The following is a 14681-nucleotide window of genomic DNA, read 5'->3' as shown; positions in this document are numbered from 1 at the left end:
TTGAAGGAAAACGTCGTCGTACTCGGAAGACTCCAAAACGCACGGAACGGAACGGAAAACGTTCGAAAAAGTATGAAAATCGTAAAAAAAGTGAAAATTTTTCGAAAAACCGCATAATAATCGAGCGGAAATCGAAAACGCGTTATAAATATATATAAAATACTCTAACAAAAGTGTCATAAGTATATCCTACAGAAATTCTTAGGTAAGATTAAAAATATTTGCAATTACAACTTTGACTAACATAACTATACCTGTAGGTACCTAACTCTTTCAGGGGCTTTTATATTATGAAACATATCAATTTTATATGTATGTGTGTGTGTAAATAAATATTATATTAATAATATAATGCAATAATAAAAAAATGAATAGTATAGAACCCATACATTTTTGCATGCCATCTTGCCAAGGACATACAAACACTTATTTTCTAGTAAAATATTTTTAAACATATTAAAAGCATTTTGTTGATGTTATCGTTAACGGATACAATACAGTGCGATACAAACGCTCTTGTACTCTTTAACACGACCCATGGTCGAAGACACGTTAAAAAAAAAAAAAAAATGTAAACAGAGTATTGTATTTCAATTAATGACTTATGTGATTCGAAACTGACAACTAAAAAAAATGTACCATAGTACCCCGCATACGTTTTTTATGAATGTAATGTATTAAAATTAAAATCAAAAAATTACTTGGAAAAAAATGCAAAAAATCGGGAAGAAACGGGCGACCGTGTTAATCAAAGCGCCATCGCCGAATGCACGATAGGCACCGCCAGAGCGGGGTCCGAACCCGTTACCTGCGCCCACTGAGATAGATAAGAATATACTGGAGCGCGGACTCGCCTATGCTCGTATGTAATGCTAGCTCTACACTCTCGCCGAGGTGACGCGAGGCAACGCGAGCACGAGAGTGTAGTCGGTTCACTCGTGTCGTCTCGTCTCGTCTCGTCTCGCCTTGCCTCGTGAGTGCTCCGTTCGATGTCGGTTTTTTTGTCGCGAGTCAAAGGACACGTGCCACGAGGTGAGGCTTATCAACTACATTCTCGCGCTGTCTCGTGCTTGTCTGGTTTGAAAACAGCCGTTTAATATTGGTTTATTTATTTATTGTTTAGTCATTTACATGATAAAAATTTTTTTCGTTCAATAATTTATTAAAATGTCTGACTGGACTAACGAAGATGCAATTGCATTTATGCAGCTTTATCAAACTAAACATATTTTATGGGATCCAAAGCATCGTTGGCATAAAGATAAGGCCGAAGTAAATGATGCTTGGGTCGAAATTAGTAATGTGTTCAACAAACCAATTGATGAACTGAAAAATAAAAAAATTCCATCATGGCAACGTTTCGTGGGCATTTAAGGAGAAAAAAGGCGTCGATCAGATCAGGAGCCGGGCAGGAAGATATTTATAAGCCAATATGGTTTTTATATAATCTAATTGAAAGTTTTATGGGAAATATTAATGATTGCAACGCTACTTTGAACACAGAACAAGTATGTACATATTTGGTGGATCGTGAAGTGATTTATAATATTTTTTATTTTTTATATTTTAATATTATATATTTATTATATTATTATGTCAATTTTTTTTTTAATACCATAGATATGTATATAATATGTCTTATACCTAAACTGACATACCGTCTCCACTTGTAACCTACTGTACAGCAGAGCACCTTTTTTTATATGAATGTCAATAAAACTTTATTTATTGAGTAAAAATACTTGAAAATGTAATACGCTTATGTCAACGTTCCGACAAACGACGTGATACAATTTTTTTTATTTTGTGTGGTGCACGTGCGCTCTCGTGCTCCATAGCACGAACCGCCACTGGTCTAGGTATAAGACATATTATATATATTATGATAATGGCTAATAACAATTTGAAATTAACATCTTATTAACAATACAATTTATTCATACAAATATAACTGTATTAAATCGAGTTTATTATTATAATATTACAAAGTTTATTATAGAATTCACTGTTTATAACTGTTTATTATTGAAAAAATATTATGTAAATTCTTCTCGTATCTGGGTTGCATCCATAGGTGGTGATCTTCGAGGTATATGATTAAAGGGTCTTAATGCACCATTTCCTTCGATTTCATTTCTCCAAGAACCTGATTGAATTATTAAACCATTTTCATCACACACGTCCATCGTTCCTGGGGGTCTATTCTTAAAATCATACGAATGAGATTCGTATACGAACGATTCACACGATATATTTCCGTATACGAAGAGAAAATGGTATTCTTAAATCATTTTTATTCGTATACGAATCCGCGTTCTCCAAAACGTTCGTTTAGGAATACCGTCCTAATGGTACACAACGGCAACGTCGCAAAATATGTTTTTTCGTCATGGAAAGTAAAATAAATTGTTTAGAAATAATAAAGTATCATGAACGTTAGCGGCTTAGCGCTCATTACGAATCATTAGCGTATATAGACATGTAGTCTTGACTGCCTTGTACGTTGTAATTTGTATTTTTCTTATATTTATCTATAATATTTTATTAAAATGTCTTCCGAAAAAAGAAAGAAAAGTCATTCCGTCACCAATGACCAAAAGACAGCGATGGTTGAATTTTTATCGAGTCATTCGGACTTACTAAAAGGAAAACACACAGCTACTTTTACCCAAAATATTGCCGCACAGCAGTGGCAAGAATTAACCAATATTTTAAATGCAATTCCAGGCCCAATAAAAGAATGGAAAACCTGGCGTAGAGTACGTACATTTAAATTACAATTTATAATATATAAATATATACCTAATTTATGATTGAAGAATAGGATGCAAAGTATATAGGTACCATATTTTAATCACTTCGATATACGTAATATAAAATATTTAAGTAGATATGTGTGTGCAAAACTTGCGATTTAAGCTGTGTGTAGTAAACCATCACCTACATTCATTTGCATACATTTAATTTACATTCATTGCCTACATAATAGATTTTAAATCATATTAATATTTAATAATAACTACAGAGTTTAAAATTTAAATGAACATTATTTATTTTTCGAACCATTTAAAAATCAGTTAATTAGATATTATTAGAGTAAAGTATAATATATATTAAATGTAGATCTATAATGTACATTTCTGAACTTAGTGAGATATCTACATACCTCTATAAAACAATAATTTGTAGACGTGGCAAGATCTTAAAGCTGATGCAAAAAAAAACAGGCACAGCTTAATAAAAGCTTGAGAGGGACTGGTGGAGGACCATCTACTGCTCGCCAACTTGATAAGTTGAGTGAAACTATCGTTGGCATAATAGGCGAGGTACCAATCTCTGGAGACCCATTGATTGCCGAGTCAACGGTTTTCTTTGATTTTGGTGATGAATCAAATATGTAATATATACCTATATTTGAATTGAATAGAAATTAAACATAATATTTTTTTAGAAAATATATACCTAGTGACATCGAATCAAAGTTGATTGTTGAAAATCGATGAGGCAGAAAGGTTATATACCTAATGTAAAATGCTAGTTTCTCTTAATGACATTATTAAAAACATTTTTTTTTTTTTTTACATAGAAAAAATAATATTCCATACACCTCTATTGATTCGTTTGAAAACAATATATTTAAACCGTCTTCCTCGAATACCACTGTTATTAACGCTACGTAAGTGACAACTTCATTATTGACACTTTTAGACAGTTAATTAAAAAATCTATGAGCAAATTGTATTTAACATTTAAAGCATATCATAGTTCAATACGTGTTTGTCTTTATTTAATAGTGAAATTGTTGAAGAATCGAATAATATTAATAATAAACGACCATATGAGGTAGCTTTTGTAGAAGAAAATAGTAAAGAACCAATAAAAAAGTAAGATATTTGTTAAAATATTATGTTTAAATTGCTATGATGCATATATATATATTGCTTATTTTGAAGCATATTACTTAAAAAGTATATTTTTGTTATACTTATTAAATGGAATTTTCTTCGCATATTTTAATGTAGGTATAAGTACATATTTTGATAATTTATTGTTCTATAATGACGTTTTAAAAGGCATATTAATAAAATAATAATTAATAAAACATATTTTATAATTATTTAAAGCATAATAATATGGGCGTAACTTGTGCAATTTTTATGGGGGGGGGGCTTTATTTCAAGTCGATATTACCGTATACTTAAAGATACATAGAAACTAAATACATATACTAATAAATACATTTTACAAAATATAAATCTAACCCCCCCCCCCCCCGAGTTTACGATTATGCATAATATATTATATATTAATGTTTCACCTTATCTAGTTACTAATATTTTTAAATTAAACTAATTCAAATTTAAAGTATTTAGATATATTTATAAAATTATAAAATTATTACATACTTTAGCGTACAAAAAAAATTTACAACAAAAAAGCAAAGATTGGAAAACACTGTAAAAGGCTGTAGGGACATTAGGAGAAGCAAGCAATCAACGCAATGAAATGCTTCAAAATTATTATAACATAAAAATTGAACATATGCAACAAATGTTAAAATTAAAACAACGATCAACAGTTGCTAAAGAACGTATATGTGTGGCACAAAAAAAAATTGCTGATGCTCTGAGCAAATTTACTGTGCCACATGAATAAGTGATACTGTGTATTTTAAGAACAAGAAATCAGTAGTGTTTTATTTCTTACGGTCATTTTTTATTGACTTATTATTTTTATGATGATTTATTAAATAATTTTAATTCTTTTTTACATTTGACAAATATAAACAATAAAAGAAAAAAAATTATAAACATAAAGTACACTTAATTTAATTTATAATTAAAATAACATATTAATTTTAATTATATATTATAAAATCATTTACGAATATAAAATTTGGTTATACATATATTAGCTATGGTCATAAGTAACGTCGAATATCGACCGTATCATATTACTTAATATCTATTATCTATCACGTTATCGGTATTCCGAACATTACCTACAATAAATAAAATAAAAAAAAACAATATTAATTGTTCTAAATATCTATTATAATAAACTACTCAGTACCTAGACCTATTATAAATTATATTAAATTGTAAATATATTATACAATATACCTAATATGTTTCATAAAATAAAGAATTATCATTTTAATATATATCCTGATAATAAGAATTTATTTCTAGCACCTATATAATTGAACATTGTATAATAATTTACTGAAATCAATTAAAAACAATATTTACATTTTTCTCAATCAGTAAACAATCTATTTACTATATTTTGACGGAAACGCTGACCAGCTATAAGCTCTTGGTTCTGCCTATTTGGTACATCATCATTATGTTCCTCCATAGGAAAATGATAGAGGCCTAATTCTAAATCCGCAACTTCATCATTATCGCCATCTATTATAGGCACGTTTTCTGAAATGCATAGGTTATGCAATACAACACATGCATTGATTATTTTTGAAGCCTTGCTAGGAGAATAATGTAGTGTTCTATGTTTGAGAAGACAGCTAAAAATAAAATTGTACATATATTAGTTTTAAAAATATATATAAAAATTGTACAAGGTTTACCGAAAACGCATTTTTAAGACTCCATTACATCTTTCAATACAAGATCTTGCGTGACAAAATGTTTTATTAAATCTGTACTCCGGAGTATTAGGTTCAGCGTTTAAAAATGGTGTTAATAACCATGGTCGAAGGGGATATCCTGAATCTCCTATATAAGCATATACATAATACTAATATACTATTCCTATAACAAAATTATTTACTTAATACTATAAAATTAGGTGAGATTCTAACCTATTAGAAAATACGAAGTGAAACCTCGACCATGTAAATCTGTAATAAATTGTTTTACAACACTATCGTTCCATATGTGTGTATCGTGTGTAGACCCAGGCCACCTAGCCGACACATTCAAAATATGTAAGTTTGCATCACATATCTATAAAAAAAATAATAATGATTATTGTTTTAATCGTTTAGTAACTAATTAAACTGCGTAAATGGACTGCATGAATTCAATATATAGGTGTATTCAGTATATATATGTCAACTATGTGTTGTTTACGTTTAACCAATGTACAACATAGTACATTTGCATTCAGCAGAAACCATTTTACGTTGTTAGCTTTAATATTAGTCAATTTGCTTATTATTAAACTCAATGGCAAGAATACCTATATAGGTACTTATAGGGCATCACATAGGATTTATTGAATATTATTATTATAATTTATAAATATTTTAAAGTTCCAAAATATTTTAGATAGGTACTTACAAGTTGAGTATTTATTGAATGATAGCCTTTGCGATTTACATAAATATTTTCTGGGTAAATTGGATCATCTTTTTTAGGAGGTGTTATAGCAATGTGTGTACAATCAATCGCTCCTATAACACCTTGTAATTTATACTTAGAAAAAAATCTAAGGAAATATCAAATAATATAACTCATTATTTTAAAACAATTACTGGAAAATTAATAATAAAATAATATATACTTATTACTTACCCTGTTCTTACATCATCCAATTCATTAAAGTTATTGGGAAATTTAACAAACTGATTAAAAATTGCAGGATTTGTTATTGCGTTTGTTACTTCTTCAATAACTCTGCTTACTGAAGCTTGAGAAATAGATGTATGCCGGTTTTCACCAACATCTAATTGGTAACTGCCAGCAGCAAAAAATCTAAAGCAGTAATTACCTAAAAGTAAAATAATTTTCAATTTAAACTAAAAAAAAAAATACATATATTTTTAGCTTGCCATAGGCTAATAACCAAACGGTGATAACTCAATTATTTGAAAATCTATAATTTAGTTGTTTTTTTTATTTATTTTATAGTCGTAAGTATCAACCAATTAAATCTATTTTGGATCGTAATTACGTCAATGAAGTGCTGTTTAAACCGTCAAAGCGTATAGGTACACGTATCACATTTTATTATAAAATGAAGAGGACAGAGATAAGTGGCGAGAGTTATCGAGTAAATTTTAATTAGCCTTTTATTAAACCATTAATTATAAATACTATTTATGATAAATGATTATACTTATTAAATTTAAATATTTCATTGTTATTTCTTTAGTATAAATAGTTCTTTAGGTAAATTTAAATCGATGTAAATAATAGCCTTATTAACTTTCGAGCTATATATACTCAGCGTCCAGCGAGAGAACGCACCAAATTTGTACATTCCCCTTTGTCACCCTGCTGATTCACTTTGGGGTATCGCTTGGGGACGCACATGTAGGAAAACCGATTTTTCGCGACGTGTTCTCTAACTCGATTGAGTAGGTATATACTATATACTATATAGTAAATAACTTAATATTGGAAGCAATAAAAAAAATTCAACCAATAACAGCTTTAGAGAACTCAAATCAGCAAAATCTAATCAAATTACAAGCATGTTACATATATAACTTATATAATTTTGCAGTTTACTGGAAAATGATTTAAATACTTTCGATGTTTTAATATATGTATATTTTTTCATGGTAAAAATGTAATTCATAAATTAAATTTAAACAAATTGTAAATATTAACTATGAAAGAATTTTCAACAAATTAGGTTCATTAATTAAGCTATTTCATTACAAAGATTAAACGTATAGGTAATCATTTTTATATTATTTAACTTAAAGTTGTTTACACTCACTTTGCGGTCTATGGTCAATCCTCCCAATGTAGAAGGCACTGACATGTATGGCGTGATCAACGTAATTACTCTACGTGCTAATTGTTTGGAAAGCCTATAACGTTGAATAAACTTTCGGTCCGAGAGATCTAAAGTATAGGTATAAGAAAAGTATTATAAGAAAGACATTTTATGTTATACCAATTTATAATATATAGTACTACCATTTTAGTAATACATTTTTACATGACTTAAAAAGTTAACTTACCGGTAAATGGGTCTACTGATTTTAGAATATGTCTAGAATTTATTGCATCTTCTTCAACTTGCTCGAGAAGTTCGATACCCGCGATTAATTCATTAAAATCTAAGTCGTCCATTGTTTCAACAAAAATTAACGAGTAACGGCAGTTTAAAATTTTAAACGTGACTCACTGACTCGTCAACCGATAATGAAATGTTATCGATAGAAACTTTACTTCATACCACAATGAAGATAACATTTTAGTATAAATTATAATATTATATAAATAATAAACAATTAATTTATAAATAATAATTTAATATGTTTTCGTTATATTCGTCATGAATTAGGTATATTTTATAGTGTTTTCGTAATATCGTAGACGGTAGATTTATTTATCATAACTCATAAGTTATTTATTAATATTTAAATTATGTTTACCTAAGCTAATAAATTTGATGTAATAACAATTTATATTATGTAATATTATAATATAATACACGCTTTAATTATTTGTTTAAGCATTAGTGGATAGGTACTTTTTACCGGACCACATGTAACTATTAGGGCTAATACACAAAAAAAAGACGAATATTACAATTTGAGATCATACTTGTTTAATTTTTAAATAGCTTATTAAACAACTTGTTAATACTAATACATTATTAATACTAATGATAATTAAAATATAATATTTCCTATTTTTTGATACGAGGTACACCAAGATTACGAGACATAAATTTAGTGTAGCATTAAATCGCGGGGAAATTAGATTCGTATACGGAAACCTGTTTTCACTTACAGTGACCAATCCGAAGGAATCATACGAATCATTTTCACATAACCGAATAGATTCGTATACGGAAAAAAATTAAGAATACAACTTTTTAGAATCATGTGAAAACTCATGTGAAAATATAAATTTCGGTATACGGATCTCTTTCGTATGATTTTAAGAATAGACCCCCTGGAGGGTTATATAATGATGCAGAGGTTTCGCTTCTTCTTAAAAAATGATGTAATAGTATGCATGTCATAGTTATAATTGATACTTTTTCGGGTTTTAGTAAGATGGGTTTTTTAAAAATTCAGAATTTAGCCGTTAATATCCCAAACACATTTTCTACTACAACGCGTGAGCTTGATAATCTTTGATTGAATATTCGTTTTGGTGAGCCGACTGCATGGTTTCCAGGATATGGTTTCATTGAATTCGCACTAAGAGCAAATGCCCCATCCCCTAAAAAAACATATGGAATATCTGTACTAGTATTCGAACCATGAAGGGGTGATGGGGTTGGTAAATTGAGGCTATTTGAACAAATTTTTTGCCATAATAACGAATTTTTAAGTACACCGCCATCACTGATTCGCCCTTGACTCCCGATGTCTGCATATATAGAGCGATAATCACTACTGACTAATGCCATTAAAACAATACTGAATGAGTTCTTATAATTATAATATTCTGTTCCTGTATGGGGAGGGGATTGCAAAACAACGTGTTTTCCATATATTACTCCGATACAATGGGGAAATTTTCTATTGAATCCCTCTTCTACCAACAACCACTCAGCAGCAGAAGATGGCAACTGAAACAAAAATGTATACATATCTTAGTATCTATATTAAAATATAATATTAATATTAAAATTTCAGGCATTTTTGTTCAAAATTAAAATTTCATTCGATAAAATTTTTTAAATTACGTGTAAAAAAATTTAAAAAAAATAATATTTAATTTTAGGGTAATAATTCACAAAATGCACAGGAGATAACGGCAGATGACAATATTAATGAAACAAATTTATCCAACCAAATCGGTCAACAAACTGAAGACGTCAATCAAACACAGCGTCGCCCACCGGTTACACCCCGACGCCGAAGTAATCCTACCGAACTAGAAGAAGCGGGAAAACAAATGAAAAAGGCTTTTAGTACTCTGGAAAGTTGTATAAATAACAGGAAAGAAGAAGACGAGTGCGATCTTTATGCAAAAATTTTCGCCAAAAAATTACGTAAACTACCTGAATGTGAACGTGAAATATTTATGTACGAGATTGATGGAATGTTTATTAATCGTTTACGTCATTGCAACAATCAATCATTGACTTCATGTACCAACCCTTCTTTTACTCCTCCAGTATCAAATCAACCAAAATCAGCTGTTGAAATAGATATACCAAAAAGACCATCGTCTTCTTTAAGTTATTATTCTGAATCTGAATTGAGAATTTGTAATCGTCCATTAATTCCTCATTACTCTATTTCTCAGCCTCATTCACCAGTAATTCATATTCGGAAAGAAGTGACACGTGTTCTAACTCTCCGATTTCAAACCTTAGCAACCCAGCGCAACTCTCCATCTCTACGTCAAACACTAATATTTCAAACCAACTAAATGTAACTACATCGAACGCTCCAATTTAATAGACACTGCTTTTTACGTTGCTCTTGACAATTACAGTGGAGATAATAATTGATATTAATTAATAATTAAAATAAGGCGAAAGTATAAATAAATGTAAAATTATGTTTCAGTTGTGATAAATTTAATGAAAGTTATATTTTTTATTTTTGTTGTTAAAATTTAAAAAAAAAAACTAAGTTATGTTTTGTTTTGTTGTTAAAAATATTTAAAAAGTTAAAGTTTTGTTTTTTTCCTTAAGTACTTTTAAAAACGTTAAGTTTTGTTTCATTTGCATACAATATTATAAATTATTATGCCCGTATAAATTCATAATAAATTGTATATTTCACTCTACTTAGAATATTGTTACCTTTATTTCATCTTTGAGAAGGTCGTTGATTGCAGCACATACTTCTGGAACAATAATTGAAATGATTTGACTGGACACTTTAAACAAAAAATGTAAACTCTTATAACTATCTCCAGTAGCCAAAAATTGTAAAGTGATAGCAATTCTGGTTTTGGCAGGTATAGGTTCTCTTAATTGAGTGTGTTTTTTAGATATCACAGGTGAAATCTTGTCTAGTATATATGAGAAATCTGATGATGACATTCGTAGGAAATTTTCAAATTCGACTGAAGGTTCAAAAAGCAATTCTGCTAACATATGATCGGTACTTAGGCTGAACAATTTTAAAATAAAACATAGATAATGATATATAGAAAAAATTTGGTAAAAAAATAAGGTAAAATTTACCTTGTTCTATTTCGGTGTATTTTTGTCATCCCCCATCTCCTTTTTTTCCATGGTTTTTTAATATTTTTTTTTTTTGGTAAATATTGAGGAAATTATAGTAACTAAAAGCACACAATGCTGCCACGGCGGTTAACTCGACCACGTCCATTTTGCATAATCGTTAACGCCCAAATGAGTATAAATTTGGAGAGTGTACGTAAAGTTGGTACGAGGCGACACGAGACTACACGAGAGTGTAGAGTGTGCATTCGTGCGCTGCCTCGCCTCGCGTTAACTCGACAACTCTCGACGGGGCGACCTCGCGAGAGTGTAGAGGAAGCATTACGAAAAACGGGCCGACGTATTTTTCGTTACCCCCACTCCTGTATGGCAAGAAATTGAACTGCCATACCAATAACATTGAAAGACTATACATTTTAACTTGACACAACTTTGGGATAAATGGTCATATTACGTTAACTTTGGTATCAAAATTTTTGTTTTTATGTGTACTTCAAACTTGTATTTACAAAAAATTAAAATAAAAACTCTGAGCATTTTTATTTATTTTTGTAATAACTTAGGTTTTTTGAGTGAGAATCTAGATATTAAAATTAGGGTTTTAATTGGATACTAATTTATATTTTATTACAACAGTTATAGAATCTATTAATTGCAATAAACAGCATGATTTTAAATTAAAAAATGAAAAATATATTTATCAAGACTATCTACATCAAATTAAAAATATAATAATTAGATAATATATTATTCACCTATGGAATTGAATAGATTTTAATTTACTTTCCTTGTTCCAACTCTTTGTACATCCAAAGGCCGAACATGACAAAACCATTTTTGTATGGAAATTAACTTAAACTCTCAATTACTTTATATAATTAATAAAATGTTATTAGTAAATACACAAAACAAAAATAGTGAATACTATGCATGAGATAAGCGTACCTATTAGATTTTCTAATAGTATTCTAATATTTCTAATAGTTAGCCTGCACAATATCAGAAAACAATGCCTTTATTATGATAATTATTTTTATTTATTTCAATTATTTGAAATTTTTTACCACCTTTAAACATTTTTTAAAATTATATACAAATGACATCTATTTTATTTTATGTTATTTTTATTATGATTTCTCTCTTATAGATACTTCAAATGTATATTTTATACCTTTAGTTTAAAATATTTGGTGTATTATTCTATTAAATATTATTATGATACAAATGTATATACAAATTATTAAACGAATATTTTATATAATATATATTATAAATACCCAGCGCCGGATAGGCACGGTATCAGCCCACCGAGTTTTAGAACTTTAACCAGCCTTAAAAATGTTAGTGGCCTATTTTTCAATAATATAAAGTCATATTTATATACATTTTTGAGCTGTTAAGAGTAACAGAGTTTGGGGGTGTTCAAATATTTTCGAATATATATTACTAAGTCGGTCTAAATTTTAAGCGGCCACTGAGTTCAACTCGGTAACTCGCCGGGTCTATCCGGGCCTGTAAATACCTATGTCAAAAAAAGTGTTACATAATTAAATTGATGCAAAGGTACATTATAAAATTAAAAAAGTCGGCAAGTGGGTACCGCTCTGCTGTACATTAGGGGGTGAGGTGGACCTCGGACTAGGGTAGATTAAATTTGAATGCAATGATAGGTATCATTGTATACGAAAAACGATTCTGAACGGAGATGATTTGTCAGTCTAGAATATATTATAATTAAATATTGTCATATATTCTATTTTGAAACAAATATTCCGATTTCATAAAAATTTAAAACTCAAACGCCCAAAACATTTTTCCTTAAAATTTTCTTCATAGCTTTTTGAAGCAAAACTTATGGAAAACTTAGTGTTGAATTTTTTAACGTTAAATATAAATACAAACAATTTTATGAATTTTGAACTACAAAATAATTTGCAAATATTCATGATTTTGACGAATTTTCTTCAAAATTTGAACTTCAAATGCTAATAAAAAAAAATAGTGCCTATGTATCTTTTAACTTTTTAATCACTATAAGAATAACATATGAGGAACTTTGTATAAAATTTTCAAGTATTTTGATAGGGCCAAAAAAATTATCAAGTATCTACGACTTATACTTTTTGAATAATAACAAATATCAAAAATCGTTTGAGGCTAAACCGTTATTTAACGCGGTTTTGTAAAAATTTAAATTTCAAACACTCATAAAATTTTTTTGTCTGAATCCGGTAGTTTTTTTTACAGATATTTGAAGAAAAATTTATGGAGAACCTTAAAACGATGGTTTATGGTTTATTTATTTATTAGCGTTTATGGATAAACGCTTATAAAAAAAAATTGTGACTAACGATTTTTAATTTTTTTTAGCTACAATAAAAACAACTCATAAGGAACCTTGTATTACATTTTCAAAACTTTTTGGTCATCCAAAAATTTTTATCGACACTTTAAAAAAAATTTCTCAAAAAAATCAAAAATTTCAGTGGTCTATAAATAACTCAAAAAAAGTCAAAATTTTTTGAAAATTTAACTATATACAGATACCACTGACATTAAAATTTGGTGAAAATTTTAAGTATTTTCAGTGATTAGTTTTTGAATTACAACCATAAAAAAAATCGATTTGATCGAAAACTGGTTTTGCGTAAAAATTGCCGTTTTTTCGTCATTTTTTTTTTTTGTTTTTTCCGATTTTTTTGAAAACTGTTGGAAAATGTTAACTTTTTACCTCTATAATGCACCAAGGATATTCACTTTTACATCGGAAACCACCTCCATAGTTTGAAATTGGAGCATTATTTCGACTAGTTATGCTGTACACAGACACAAAAAAAAAAAAAAAAACACACATCATTGTAAAATCAATACTAACATCACTTCGTTCAGAATCTAAAAAAATGTATTTAGTTGGTACTGGGCTTTTTTTTCAAGATTCATTATAATTATAAATAATATAAATTATAATATGGTATCGCATGACGAGTATTATACAATGTATACTACAGCGTGGACAATTTTGTTTTTAATAAAAATGTTGTTCAAAGTATTTATTTTTATTTTTTGTAAATACAAGTTTGAAGTACACATAAAAACAAAAATTTTGATACCAAAGTTTACGTAATACGACCATTTATCCCAGAGTTGTGTCAAGTTAAAATGTGTAGTCTTTCAATGTTATTGGTATGGAAATTCAATTTCGTGCCATACAGGAGTGGGGGGTAACGAAAAATACGTCGGCCCGTTTTTACATCATAGTCCGCGCTCCAGTATATTCTTATCTATCTCAGTGCCTCCACTACATATGAGTTACATACTTTTGTTAAAATCGCTAAAATGCAAAATCGCTACACGCTATCGTAAAAACGCAAATCGCTCCCAGTGGGGCCGCAGCTTAAGGGTGACCGCACACTGGTAAAGCAAAATTTACTGAAGAAATGTAAGTCATATTTAGTCATTTTGCTTTTAGTCATAATAAAGCATTGTTGTCGCACACTAGATAAAACATAGTTAGTCAAATCAAAGTATATCAAGTAGTCGTCAAAATGTCGTCCGATGAGGAGGACGTTGCTATTCCTATTTTATGGTTTCTTTTAAGA

At 29.0% G+C, this 14681-nt stretch overlaps 1 pseudogene; it reads left to right on the top strand.

The window, feature by feature from the left end:
• The first annotated feature begins 1167 nt into the window (after window positions 1-1167).
• On the top strand, window positions 1168-10398 carry LOC114123663 (uncharacterized; annotated as a pseudogene).
• Window positions 10399-14681: the final 4283 nt, after the last annotated feature.

This window comes from Aphis gossypii, unplaced genomic scaffold (assembly GCF_020184175.1).
Source record: "Aphis gossypii isolate Hap1 unplaced genomic scaffold, ASM2018417v2 Contig00574, whole genome shotgun sequence".
In the NCBI taxonomy this organism is placed as follows: domain Eukaryota; kingdom Metazoa; phylum Arthropoda; class Insecta; order Hemiptera; family Aphididae; genus Aphis; species Aphis gossypii.
The sequence above is the reverse complement of the archived record's forward strand: the minus strand, read 5'-3'. Positions and strand labels throughout refer to the sequence as shown.